The 14,222-nt window shown below is 42.1% G+C and overlaps 2 pseudogenes across 2 annotated transcripts in view; both read right to left on the reverse strand.

Moving 5' to 3' along the window:
- Positions 1-1,543: 1,543 nt before the first annotated feature.
- On the reverse strand, positions 1,544-2,005 carry LOC308647308 (putative ribosome biogenesis protein RLP24; annotated as a pseudogene). The gene has a single exon. The product of its transcript is annotated as a putative ribosome biogenesis protein RLP24 (transcript).
- Positions 2,006-11,750: 9,745 nt separating this feature from the next.
- Positions 11,751-14,222, reverse strand: part of LOC308648323 (regucalcin-like) — a 254,205-nt pseudogene continuing 251,733 nt past the window's right edge. The window contains exons 5-6 of the transcript in view: positions 12,082-12,242; positions 11,751-11,801 (exon numbers count right to left, since the gene is read on the reverse strand). The product of the transcript in view is annotated as a regucalcin-like (transcript). The remainder of the gene's footprint in view (positions 11,802-12,081; positions 12,243-14,222) is intronic.

Raw genomic sequence — 14,222 nt, forward strand, 5'->3', positions numbered from 1 at the left:
GGCCTTTAACATTAATGTAATGTACTGTCCCCTCTGAAACTAGTAATAGCTTAAATGTTGCCTTTCATGCTAATACGATGTCTATAATATAGTATCTAAAACTAATACAATAGCTTTCCTGTTGCCTTTAAAATATTATAATATTCATAGCATGACATCTCAAATTAAATAAATAGCTGGGTGCAGAGACACACACCTGTCATCTCAGTGACTTGGGAGGCTAAGGCAGAAGCATCACAAATTCAAAGCCAGCCTCAACAACTTAGCAAATCCCTAAGCAACTTAGCAAGACCCTGACTCAAAATAAAAATAAAGGGCTGGGGCTGGGGCTCAGTGGTAGCATGCTCACCTGGCACGTATGAGGAACTGGGTTTGATCCTCAGCACCACTTAAAAGTAAAATAGAGGTATTATATCCACCCACAACTAAAAAATACATATTAAAAAATAATTTTTAAAAAGGGCTGGGTTTGTGGCTTAGTTGTTAAGCATCCCATGCCCAATCTCTAATAATAAAAAAATAATAAATAAGCATGCTGTAGCCTTTAATACTAATGAGATTTCAATACTATAGCATCTGAAACTAATATAAAACTTGCCCTGTGTCAATTAATACTGATATGATATCCACAATATGATCTCTAAAGCTAACATAATACTTCTCCTCTGGACTTTAATATTACTGTGATATTCTACAAGAGCATTTAGAAGTAAATAATAGGGGCACTTTTACCTGTAATGGATGGACTGTCCTTATTGTAGCATCTGAGACTAGCATATTAGCTGCCCTATGGCCTTTAAATGTTAATGTAATATCCATATTTATCATCTAAAATTAATATAATGGCTGCCCTGTGGCCTTTAATACTAACATGATATCCTTACTATACCATCTAAATATAACAAAATAGCTTTCTAGGGTCTCTAATCATCTTTAATATTAATGTAATGTCCATACATTAGCAAATAAAAATAATAAGAATATTCCCTGTTGCCTTTAACCTAATGTAATATTTATATTATGTATCTTTAAAATTTTTTTTTTGGTTGTCAGTGGACCTTTACTTTATCTATTTATATGCAGTGCTGAGAATCAAACCTAATGCCTCACACATGCTAGGCTAGCACTATACAACTGAGTTACAACCCCAGCCCCTGCATCTTTTTTTAATTGCAAAAACAATTATTTTATATATCACTGGCCATAAATTTTTGTAATTAGTTATTACATAAATGATGCCTAGTGCCATTATTCTGCCCACAATCCACTTGTGCATTTATAAACACAATTTTCATGATTTATATAAGCACATCTATCAGTGAAGATGTTACAGTGAGGTGTAATGTAACAACCATAATCTGATGCTTTGCAGATAGCAATGTAGAAGAAAATTATTTGTAATCATCTTTCACTTCAATGACTTTATATAAAAATCAATACTTTAGAATTAAATTCTAAGTCTCCAAAGGAGATTTTCAAATGTACATATAGAAATGGTTACAGAGAGCAAGATTTATAAGAAACATGTCCACGTGTCCACATCCTATTGTAACTGCTGTACCATTTTTTTTCCAACTTCTTTCCTTTGCCTGCAAGAGGGGCTCAGATAGGATGGAAGTTTTGCTTGACTTCTTTAATGTCCTGAACTTTCTGTAGCTCTTTTTTTTTTTCAATATGTTCATTATAAATTTAGCTTGGCGTTTCTGTTTGATCTCTTCAACTCTCTTCATTGCATTAATAGTTTTATTCCGTAGTTCTTGCTGGCATTTGACAGGTTCATTTCTACATTTTTCAAATTCAAATGAATTATCCACTGTAAGCTCTTGACCAGCTGCTTTCCTGAATGCTTTAGTCCACCTGGCCTTGTGAGGATTATGCTTTATTTTAAAGTTCTTAGTACATTGGATTTACAGAATCTGAATACCTTGCAATAATTGAAGGTGAACATCATGCCATGGACAGGGTAGGTGGACCCTGAACAGAAATAACACTTCTTGATATGCATGTTGAGCCTTGTGGGACCCCACCAACCAGGCCATGAGCTGGGGAAGAAGTGATGCCATATCATTACATCTTAAAACTAATGTAATATATGCCCTTGGCCTCCAATAGTATTACAATATTTAAACATACCATCTAAAACTAATATAAAAACTGACTTGTGGCCTCTAACACTAATATTATATCCATAGCACTCCATCTGAAACTAATATGATAGCTGCCCTATGGCAATGAATACTAATGTGATATCCATACTATAGTATTTAAAACTTAAATAATAGCTTCCCTGTGGCCTTTAACATTAATATCATGCCATAGTATCTAACACTAATATAATAGGAGCCCTGTGACATTAAATACTAAGATGATGTTAATACTATAGCATCCAAAACCAGTATAATACTTGCATGGTGGTCTTTAATACTACTTTAATATCCATACTATAGCAACTAAAGCTAATATAATAGGTGTTCTGTGTATTTAATATTAATATAATATTAATAATGTGGCCTTGAAACAGAAATAACAACTGCCTTGTGCCCTTTTATTCTAATATAATATCCTACTACATCTTGTAAAATTAATATAATAGCTGCCATGTAGGCCTTGAATACTAATATGATATTTATACCATACCTTGTAAATGCCCCCTCACTCTGCTTCATTACACTTCAGCTGCTCCTGGGACAGTATCCCATCCCCAGAAGCAACATCTGTCTCAGAGAACACTGTCCCTGTCGAGAACACCGTGTCAGGGACTGAAATCCCTTCTTCTTTGTCTTAGATATGGTAAAGGTGGTAGAGGAGCTGGGAGTGGGGATTGGGATTGTTCCCACTTACCAGCATGTGCCCCATAGAAGCCATCTGAATGCTCAGAGCCTGTTTTAATATCATTAACAGGATATAAAGATGTCCCGGTACAAGACTGGTGTGACACTCAGGTGCAATATTCACAATGACTGTGGGAAAAGTAGCTTGATTGTTTCAGGTCAAAATCACATTCAGGCAAACCAGGATCTCTCCAACCTGCTCCAGAAGAATGCATTACAAGAATAGAGCAGATGTGGCCAATCAGCCCTGGATGGAGGAATGAGGCCTACCTTCAAATGTCATCCACACTGAAACCATCTTCTCAAGGTCAGCCAGGCTGAAGCCTAGCCCCTTCTCAAGATCAAAATCAGAGAAACAAAATTATGTGGTGAACATTATGGTTAGGGTGGGTATTATGGATGGAGTTGAGCCTGAGCAAATTTGTGGTCTGGAGTGTGGTCAGATGTTGAGTACAGAGTAGGTAGGGGTTGTTTACAGAATAGATGTTAAACAGAAGCACATGGTTTGTGGGCTTATATTTAGGGTTTCTAGGGTGAGGTAAAAGCTAGGAGATAGGAAGTAGTGTTAGTGTTTTAGAGTTATGAATAGGTAGGAGGGGTCAGAATAAGAGTCAAACCAAGAATTCCTTAGAATTCAGCATCCCTGGGATACTATGCTTCATACTGTGTTAACATTGACCACCACTTCTTATGACCCACTCTGTGACCCTACACCACTTATCAATTCCTGTGTAGCCCTGTATCACATCCCATATGGCTTCTAGTGTGCCCTCCACTGTCTGCTTTTACTGACCCTGTGTAGCTCTCAACCTTCTCCTCTTATCTCCTCCTGTGTAACACTACACCAGCACCTTTCATCTCTACCTGTGTAACCTTCATCACCTCCTCTCACAGCTTTCTGTGTAGCCCTCCATCTTCTCCTCTCATCTCAGCATTTAGCCCTCCACCACTTCCTTTTATCCGCTCCTATGTACTCTCTTGTCACCTCCTCTCAAGGGCTCATGTGTAGCCCTTGACCATGTTCTCTCATTGCTTCTTTGTAGCACTCCACCATCTCTTCTCATCCCATCCTCTGTAGCCCTCCACCAACACCTCTCAACTCCTAGGTTTTCCTTCACTAACTGCCCTCATCTCCTGTATATCTCCTTTCTCAGCCCCTTGTGTAACCCTGGACAATAATCTCTTACAGGTTACTGTGTAGCCCTTCACCACCTCCTCTCATGACAAAACTGTCCTTCCCAAGGATGATCAGCCAGCCTCAACTCAACTGTGTTCCTGAGACTCTGACCTATTCTAGAAGTTGTTTAAGATTCTCCATGTCTTCTAATGACTTGTCCATGTAATTGGATTTTTAGGTATTTCCTTTACATTTACTTCTTTAAATTCTAAAACCCAGATTCTTCATCAACATTTGATTTTCTTCATTTGTGTTCTATTGTATTCAAAAGGCCAACTTCTTACTTCTTCAGGGTTGATTCTTAGTACTTTCCTCAGATAATGTAAAGACTACTTTTGTAAGTCTATATGGCTTTTGTTCAAGTATTCAGAAATGTCACTTACTTACTATATTGTTGTCACCTTTTGCCAACTTAGTGTTCACCTAAGTGTTCTCTCTAGTGTTTCTCTCTCTCTCTCTCTCTCTCTCTCTCTCTCTCTCTCTCTCTCTCTCTCTCTCTCTCTCTCATCCCTTGGCTGTCCCTAAACTTCATTAGTGTTTGATGTTTACCAGGAGAACTGGGGACCACCTCTGTACTCTGCCAATCAGGTGTTCAACTCCTCCTTCACATTGGGCACTGGAGGTTTTGACCTTAGCTGGTGCTCTCCAGAACTGTCATGGTGGCCATCCTATTTAGGGGGCTTCATCTACAAGTCAGTCTCATGTTAATGTGGGCACTAGGGTTAATTGCTGGTCAGAAGTTACCTTAGTGTGACTGCACTACTAAAAGAATCTTCTGTAGGGCACCCCCTCCTCCACAGAAAATCTTAACTGTTTCTCCAGAAATCTTCACCATAATTGATTTTAGGACTATAAGCATGAGTCTCTATCTACAAGAGATTTCAATGTATATCTAAAACATATAATAGCTGACCTTTGGTCACTAATACTAATATAGTGTGCACACTATAGCATTTAATACTAATATTATAACTGCTCTTTGGTCTTTTACAGTAATATGATATCCATAGCAAAACATCCCAATCTAATATAGTAGCTGTCTTATAGCCTTTCATACTAATGTAACATACATACTGTCTCATCTAATAGATCTCCTGTGTTCTTTAATATTAATATAATATCAATATATAGCATCTTAAACTAATTCATGTACCTTTGCCTCTAATACTTAATGATGTTCATACTATAGCACCTAGTGCTAATATAATAGGTGACCTGTGCTTTGTAATTCAAATGTGGTCTCTGTACTATAGCCTCTAAAATTAATATAATAACTGTACTGTGGCCTTTAATTGTAACAAAAATCCATAATACAGCATCAGAAACTGATATTATAGTGGCACTATGGCCTTACATACTAATGTAATATCCATACTGTGGACTCTAAAACTAATATAATAGCTTCCTGTGGCCTTCAACACTAACCTGTTATGCTCTCTGGTACTTAAAATATTATAATAGTTGGTCTTTAATACTAAAGATATCCATAGTACAACATTTAAAACTAATAAAATAGGTAAACTGTGATCTTTAATAATAACATAATATCCATAATTTAGCATCTAAAACTAATATAATACGTGCCCTATGTCCTTTAAAATATTTTTTTTAGTTGTAGGTGGACATAATACCTTTATTTTATTTATTTACATATTTATTTATTTTTATGTGGTGCTGAGGATCAAACCCAAGGCCTCACACATGCTAGGCAAGCACTCTACACCAAGCCACAACCCCAGCCTACCCTGTGGCCTTTTAAAAATATTTTTTAAAGTTATAGATGGACACAATACCTGTATTTAATTATTTATTTTAATGTGGTACTGAGGATCAAATCCATTGCCTTATGCATGCCAGGCAAGTGCTCTACCACTGAGTCACAATCCTAGCCCCTGCCCCATGGCCTTTAATATTAATATGATATAAAAATTATGGTCCCTGAAATTAATATAAAAGTTGTCCTGTGGCCTTCCAATACAGATATTATTATCTATCCTATGGCTTCCCTCTGTCTTTTTATATTAATATAATAACCTTGTGATAGCATGAAATCTAATATAATAGCTTCCCTATAGATTTCACTATTAATATGTCATCCATATTATGACCTCTAAATCTAATATGATAGCTGTCCTGTGGCCTTTGTTACTGATATGATCTCCATATTTATGGCATGGAAAACTGATAAAATAGCTGCTCTATGGCATTTACTATTAATATGATTTTCATATCATAGCATCAAAAACAGATATTAGAAGCATTAAAGACTTTTAATACTAATATGATATCTAAACTGTAGTATCTAAAATGAATATAGTAGCTGGGCTGTGGCCTTTAAATCTAATGTGATATCCATATTATGGCATCTAAAACTAATACAATAGCTCTCCTTAGCTTTAAATACTAATATGATATCTATGTTATGGCCTCTAAAACCAATATAATAGACATGACCTTTAATATGAATGTGATACCTTTTCTACAGGCTGTGAAACCAATATAATAACTCTCTGGTGGATTTTAATATTTAATATATATGATATAGAATCTAAAAGGCATAAACAGATGCTCTGTGACCTTTAATATTAGCATGATATTTATATTATAGTACATTAATCTAGTAAAATATCTGCTTTGAAGCCATTAAACTAATGATATTCATGCTATACTATTGAAATTAATATATCAATTGCCATGTTGACTTTAATACTAATATGTTATGCATACTTAAACATCTAAAAGTGACATAATTGTTGACCTGGGCATTTAATACTAATATGATATCCATGCTAGAACATCTAAAACTGATATAATGGCTTCCCCGAGATCTTTAAAACTAATAAAATATCCATCCTAATATAAGAGCTGCCCTGTGGCCTTTAATAATATAATATATAATACTAATATGATATTCATATTATGTCATCTTAAACTGATAAAATATCTGCCCTGTGACCTTTAATATTAATATAGTGTATTAATACTGTAGCATCTGAATTAATGTAATGGCTGTACTGTGGTTTTAATACTAAATAATATACATACTGCAGCACCTAAAACAAATAGTTGCCATGATGCCTTTAATACTGATATGATATCATATTAGTATAACACCTAAAACTGCTTAGTGTAGCATCTAATACTGATATAATAACTGCCCTGTAGCCCTGAATACAAATAAGATATGCATATTCTATTATCTAAAATGGATATAATATCTCCCCTCTGGTCTTAATACTAATATAATAGCTGATCTGAAGCAATTGGTACTAGTGTGATTACCTGTTTGGCATCTAAAACTGATAAGATAGCTGTCCTATGGCTATTAATATTAATAAATTCTCCATAATGTAGTATCTAAATCTGATATAGTAGCTGCCGATACTATTATGATATTCAGAATACTATCTAAAACTAATATAGTATCTAATACTAATGTAACAACTAAACTTTTTCCTTTAATAGTAATGTAGTATATTTACTGTAGCATCTTACACTACTGTAAAAACTTTCCTTGTGGTATTTAGTATTAATATATGCATACTGTGGCTGCAGAATAGGTTAGTATAGCTCTCATATAGACTTTCATATTAGTATAATATCCATACTACAGCATCTACATTAATATAATAGCTGCTCTGTGGCTTCAATATTGAAGTAATATCTATACTATAGTAAGTACAACTAATATAATAACTGTACTGAGGGTTTAATTCTATTACTAATATAATAACTTCCCAGTAACCTCTAATGTTAATAATATATCCAAACTATAGCACCCAAAATTAATATAATAGCTGCCCTGTAGTCTTTTATACTAAATTAATAACCATGCTATAGCATCTCAAGCTAATATAATATCTACTCTGTGGCTTAATGTAGTAGCCATATGATTGCATCTAAAACTGATATTATAGCTTCTCTGTATCCTTTAATACCAATATGACATCCTTAGTATAGCATCTTAAATTAATATAATAGCTACTCTGTGGCCTTTAATATAATATCCATATAATATATCTATAATATAGCATTTAAAATGGATATAATATCATCCTTATGGCCTTTAGCCTTAAATTTAATAAAATATCTATACTATGTCATCTAAAGTAATATAGTAGCTGCCCTGTGGACATTAATACTATTATGACATCCATACTATAGCATCTAAAGTTAAAATAATTTAACAAAATGCCTGTAGTTCTGGGATTTAATAAAGTAATATGATATCTAAACTACAGTATCTAAAATGAGTATAGTAGCTTAATACTAATAGGATTTACATAGTATAGCATATAGAACTAATAAAATAACTAAAGTTTTGGCTTTAATATATTTTTTGGTAATAGGAATTGAAATTAGGGGGCATTTAACCCCATCCCCAGCCCTTTTTAATTTTTTTAAAATTTATTTTGACACAGGGTCTTGATAAATTACTTGGGGACTCACTAAGTGGCTGAGGCTGGTCTTGAACTTGTAATCCTCCTGCCTCAGCTTCCTAACTCACTGGAATTACAGGCATGTGCCACTGCCTGGCTGGGCTTTAATACTAATATGGTGTGCATACTAAAGCACCTATACTAAGTACTATAGGAGCTGCATGTGACACTATTATTAGTATTATAACTACACTTTGGCCTCTTAATGTAATATTATAGCTCTCCTGTAGCCTTTCATATTAATACAATATCCACATATAGCATCTAATATACTAGCTGCCCTATGGTCTTTAATAATATCAACACTGTATCTCCTAAAATTGAAGTGATAGTTTCCCTGTGGCCTTTTAATACTATATAAAATCCATACTACAACATCTAAAATGAATAAAATACCTGCTCTGTGACCTTCAATTCTTTTATGATATCCACACTATAGCATTTAAAACTAATAAAATAGCAGTCCTATGGCCTATAGTTCTGATGTAGTATCCATACTTTATCATTGTAAATAATATAACAGTTGCATATTGTCTTTAATACCAACATCATATCCATAGTATAAACTCTAAAACTACTACTTGGCTTCCCTGTGACCTTTAATACTAATATAATATCTATACTATAACATATGAAAGAAACATAATACATGACCTGTGGGTTTTAATATTGATGTAATATTATTGCATCTTAAGCTAATATAATAACTGCCCTGTGGTTTTCATATTATTATGATATCCATAGAACAGTACATGTAAAATTAACATACTAGCTTCCCTTTGGCCTTTAATGTTAATATTCATGCTCTAGCTTCCAAAACTATTAAAATACCTGCATTGTAGCCTTTATAATAAAATGATATCCATTAATTAATAAAATAAAATAATGGCATTTCAAGTTATTATGATAATATAATACTAATGCAATATCCATATTGTTACTTCTAAAAGTGATATAATTCCTGCTCCATGGGCTTCAATACTAGTATTGAATATGATATCTATACTAGAGCATCAAAAACTGATAAAGTGGCTGCCCTGTGTCCTTTAAGACTAATATAGCATTTAAAATTGATATGACAGCTTCTCTGTGGCCTCTGATATGAATATGATGTCCATAATATAGGATCTAAAACTGATCTAGGGCCAGGTGCAGTGACACATGTGTATAATCCCAGTGGCTCAGGAGGCTGAGACAGGAGGATTGTAAGTTCAAAGCCAGCCTCAGCAAAAGTTAGGTGCTAAGTAACTCAGTGAGACCCTATCTCTAACTAAAATATAAAATAGGGCAGGGGATGTAGCTCAGTAGTCGAGTTCTCCTGAGTTCAATTTTTGATATCAAAAAAAATTAAAAAATAAAAAATAAAACTGTTACAGTATTTGTCCTGTGGCCTTCACAGCTAATATGATATCTATATTGTTGCATCTAAAAGTAACATAATAGCTGCCCTGTTGTGATTAATACTATTATTATGTCCATCCTATAGTATCAAAAACTGATATGGCTACTCTGTGGCCTTTTGTATCAAATGTTAAACATAATATTGCATTGAAAACTGATATAATAGCTGCTCTGTGGTTTTTGGTTCTAATGTGATATCCATATATAGAAGGGGTCCCTGCAGGCCTGGGGCAGGCAGCTGGCAAGCTGTGGACACTCCCACAGAGGTGAGTGCTGGCCCAGGTGACCACTCTCCTGGCTGACCGTCTGTTCAGGCAGGCACAGAGACTGCGCAGCCAGGGCGGGCAGGAGGGAGACTCTAGTGAGGACCTGGCACCCCGCCCCCTGGCCTGGGGCAGCGCGGGCGTCCACTGTCTTACAAATTTCCTCTCCAGCCCTCTGTGTGGCGCAGACCAGCACCACATAGACAGTGGACACCAGTGCTTTCCAATGTAGACAAGGCAAAGCCCAGTTGCCTCCTAGACTCCCAGCCCCTGAGCAGACAGTGGTGGTCATCAGGAGGATGCCCACTTCCTGGGCCCCTGCTTGGCCTCCCTAAGGTTCCCCGCCTGGCCCCTCATCACCCTGTATCAGGGGCTGCACCTGAGACCAGGTCTCTCCCTCTTCCCAGGCCAGCCGCCCCTCTCCAGGACTGACCACTCGGCCAGTACCAACTCCACACAGGCCTCACTCCCAGATGGAGGCTCGAGTCCCAGGTCAGCCCTTCCTGGTCACAGCACTGCCCACCCCTGCCCACAGGACAAGCTGCACTCTGCCACCATGACCACAGGGACCCCAGGACAGAGACTCCCGGCGCCGTCTGCACCTGTAGGCCACCTGTGTGGGGACCTCCAGGAGCTCTGTGCTGAGCCCTCTGGAGTCAGGGACTCAAAGTTCTTCATCGCTCTTAGCATGTGCATGTGGGAGGGCAGCATGGAGCCCCCTGTGGAGGGACAGTGTGCAGGGGCCTCACACGGTTATGCAGGGAGTTCCCATTCCACCAGCACCTCCAGACTAGGTATGTCCCTGAAGACCCAGAAACAAAATGCTGGAATGAAAACTTGTGTGTGAACATTCACAGCAGCACCATGCACAAGGGTCAGAAGGGAGAAGTGACCCAAGTGTCCACTGAGGAGGAATGGGGGAACAGGACGAGTCCATCAACATGGTGGAATATTACTCAACTCTGAAAAGGACTGCAGCTCTGACACGTGCTGCAAGTGGGACAGACTTTGAGACATGGGGCTCAGTGAGAGAAGCCGATACAGAGGGTCACTCAGTGTGGACTCTGTGGGCAGGTCCTATCCACAGCAGGCCATCCAGACACAGGCAGTGGGCAGGTGCCAGGGCTGGGCCGGGGACTGGGTCACTGCTGGAGTGCAAGTGCCTTTCAGGGGTAAATAGGCTGTTTGGGAAGTAAAGGCACTGGGCACCCAGTGCTGTGAAGGCACCTGATGTCTGGCTCTATCCCTAGCAGATGGACTTGTGCATGTCCAGCACAGCTACAGCCCATGCTCAGGATCCTGCTCTCAGTGACCCAGCACCAAGTGGAGGCAGAGAGGCCAACCTCAGAGATACCAGTGTGGCCACATGTTCTGCAGAGTGCAGGTGACCCGTGGGGACCTTGGAGAACACACGGGGCCATTACAAGCTGAAGCTGGGTGACACTGGACATAGCATGGGGCAGTCCTGAGGGGGGGGGGACCACATCCCAGGGCAGCAGCTGCAGAGATGACAGTGAGGTGGCCACATTTATTGTCAGCTGTGAACAGCGGTCAGGCGAGGAGCGCCCCGCCAGAGCTGAGCCTGGCCCAACCCCAGGGACGGAGGCCTGGTGTGAGCTGCATTTGAAGGTGGGGTTCCTCAGCCAGTGAAGTGGCAGAACACAAGGCCTCTCACCCCCAGGCCCATGACCTGCAGAAGGAGAGGGTGGAGGTGAGTCCCTGGGCGCGGCTGAGTCTCCTGGCAGTGCCAGCCATGGCAGTGCCAGCCACGCCAGCTTCCTAAACTTCCTGTAAATGTCTCTGTGCACAGCAGGGCACGTGGGGCCTCGGGAGGGCTGTTTTCCAGGTGGACAGATGTCCCCATGCATGCTGCCAAGCATACTCTGGTCCCTGAGGTTAAGATCTGTTACACCTGGCTGAGCAGATGTGGCTGGCAGCCAAGCTGACCCTGGCAGGGAGACCCCACTGACCTTGAAGACGTGTCCTGCCTGCAGCTCCCGCAACAGCTGCTCTGGACTCAGGCTGTCTGCTTCAGAGGTCACACACAAGCCGGGGTAGTCAGCCCCCCCACCCTGGAAGCAGCAGGATGTCACCCTGAACACTGGCATCTCCAGGGTGCACAGCCGCATCCCTGTGAATAAAGCTCAGGTACATCCCTGGAGCCCAGCCACCCGCCTGCTGCAGGAACAAAGGTGGCCTGACAGTGCCCACTCCCCAGTGGGGTCCTGGGCCTACTGGTTCTGCCTGGCACCTGCAGCACTTGATCCCCAACTCTGCCCTGACTCATGGACTGCAGGGGTCAGCAGGGCCACCTGGAGCCCAGGAGCTGGAGAGGCCAGGCTCCTGGAGGGAGCTGGACACCATTGTAAGAGGTGAGTCCTGGCCACATTTGCACCCCAGAACCTGTGAGTGGGACCTGGTGTGGTAACCGGGTCTCTGCAGAGGTCATTAGTGAAGGGTCCTGAGATGGGCTCCTCCTGGGTCAGGTGGCCCTCATGCAATGGCCGTGTTCTCCCAAGAGACAGAAGAGGGAACACAGACCCTGAAGATGGGTGACACTGGACAGAGCATGGGGCAGTCCAGGGGGGCACATCCCAGGGCAGCAGCTGCAGAGATGACATTCAGGTGGCCACATTTATTGTCAGCTGTGAACAGCGGTCAGGTGGGGAGTGCCCTGCCAGAGCTGAGCCTGGCCTGACCCCAGGGACGGAGGCCTGGCTTGAGCTGCATTGGAAGGTGGGGTTCCTCAGCCTGTGAAGGAGGAGGAGCCCCTTGGAGACGGAGGCAGAGACTGGACTGAGGGGCCACCAGCCAGGGCCATTTGGAGCCCAGAAGCTGGGAGATGCAGGAGGAGTCTCCTTAGAGCCTGTGCAGGGAGCTCAGCCTGGGACCCTGGTCCAGCCTCCACCCTCCAGGGTGGGACAGGACAAGGTCCTGTGGTTTTCAACGCTGGTTTGTGGTCATTTTCTACATCAGCCCCAGTGTTCCCTACACTGGCCAAGTGCTGAGCGGCCATCCTGGCACTCCTGCCATCTGCACAGGTCACCCTGTAGCTGGACAAGCATGTGGTGCTGCCTTCCCACTCCTGGACCCTGAACACCATAGCACAGAGCACCCCATGGCCCCTCCTTGACTGACTGCCCTGTGCACACACCTGTGTCAGGGTCCATGCGGATCACCCTGCCTCCGTCAATGCAGGCCACCCAGTGTCCCTGTGGTGTCCATGCACAGCCCATCTGGCATTCCTTGCTCTGGCTCCAGCTGGCACACCAGCCATGGGTTTGCTGCAGCAGGACAGAGGCACGTGGCCCCTCACAGCCCAGACCAGGAGGATCATGTTGCATGGCCTCAACCATGGGAGGGAGTTACAGACCTGGTGGTGCATCTGGGACCCCAGGAGGGGACTCGGGAGGATGTGGGGGGACTGGCCACAAAGGCTCTCCCCCGGGGAGGGTGTGGGGGGCTGGCCACGGGAGGCCCCTACTCCAGGGAGGATGTGGGGGTCTGGCCACGGAGGACCCCACCTGGGGAGAGTGTGGGTGGCTGGCCATAGAGGCTCCTACCGCAGGGAAGGTATGGGGGACTGGCCATGGAGGCCCATACCTTAGGGAGGGTGTGGGGAACTGGCCATGGAGGCCTTCGCCTGGGGAGCGCGTGGGGGACTGGCCAGGGAGGCCCCTACCCAGGCCTCCTGTCTGCACGTTGTAGTCATAGGCCTGCACAGAGTAGACCAGGCTGTCCACGTGGTAGAGAGTGAGGTGGTCCAGGGACCAGTCCAGCCCATTGGGATGCCCAGCTGATCCAGCTGTCTGATCACAGAGCGGTCAGCATAGAGTGTATACAGGGAACCCTGCCCCGGCTCCCACACTCCTGGAGCGGACACCTCTGGCATGGTGCCTGAAGAGAGTGGAAGGTCAGTGGGCAGCACCCCAACCTGCCTTGTCCACCCCACACAGACCTGCTGGGCAGAGAGCTGTGGTCACCCTCAGTTGGGGGACAGCAGGCAGGATGGGCCTCAGGCAGCATCTGTGAATGAGCCTCTGTGCTGGGCGAAGGGGGGACCCCAGAGATGTTCTACCTGGGAAGAGGCCTGCTCAGGCAGAGGTGCAGG

This window comes from Spermophilus citellus (assembly GCF_964194105.1).
Source record: "Spermophilus citellus genome assembly, chromosome: 4".
Classification (NCBI taxonomy): Eukaryota; Metazoa; Chordata; class Mammalia; order Rodentia; family Sciuridae; genus Spermophilus; species Spermophilus citellus.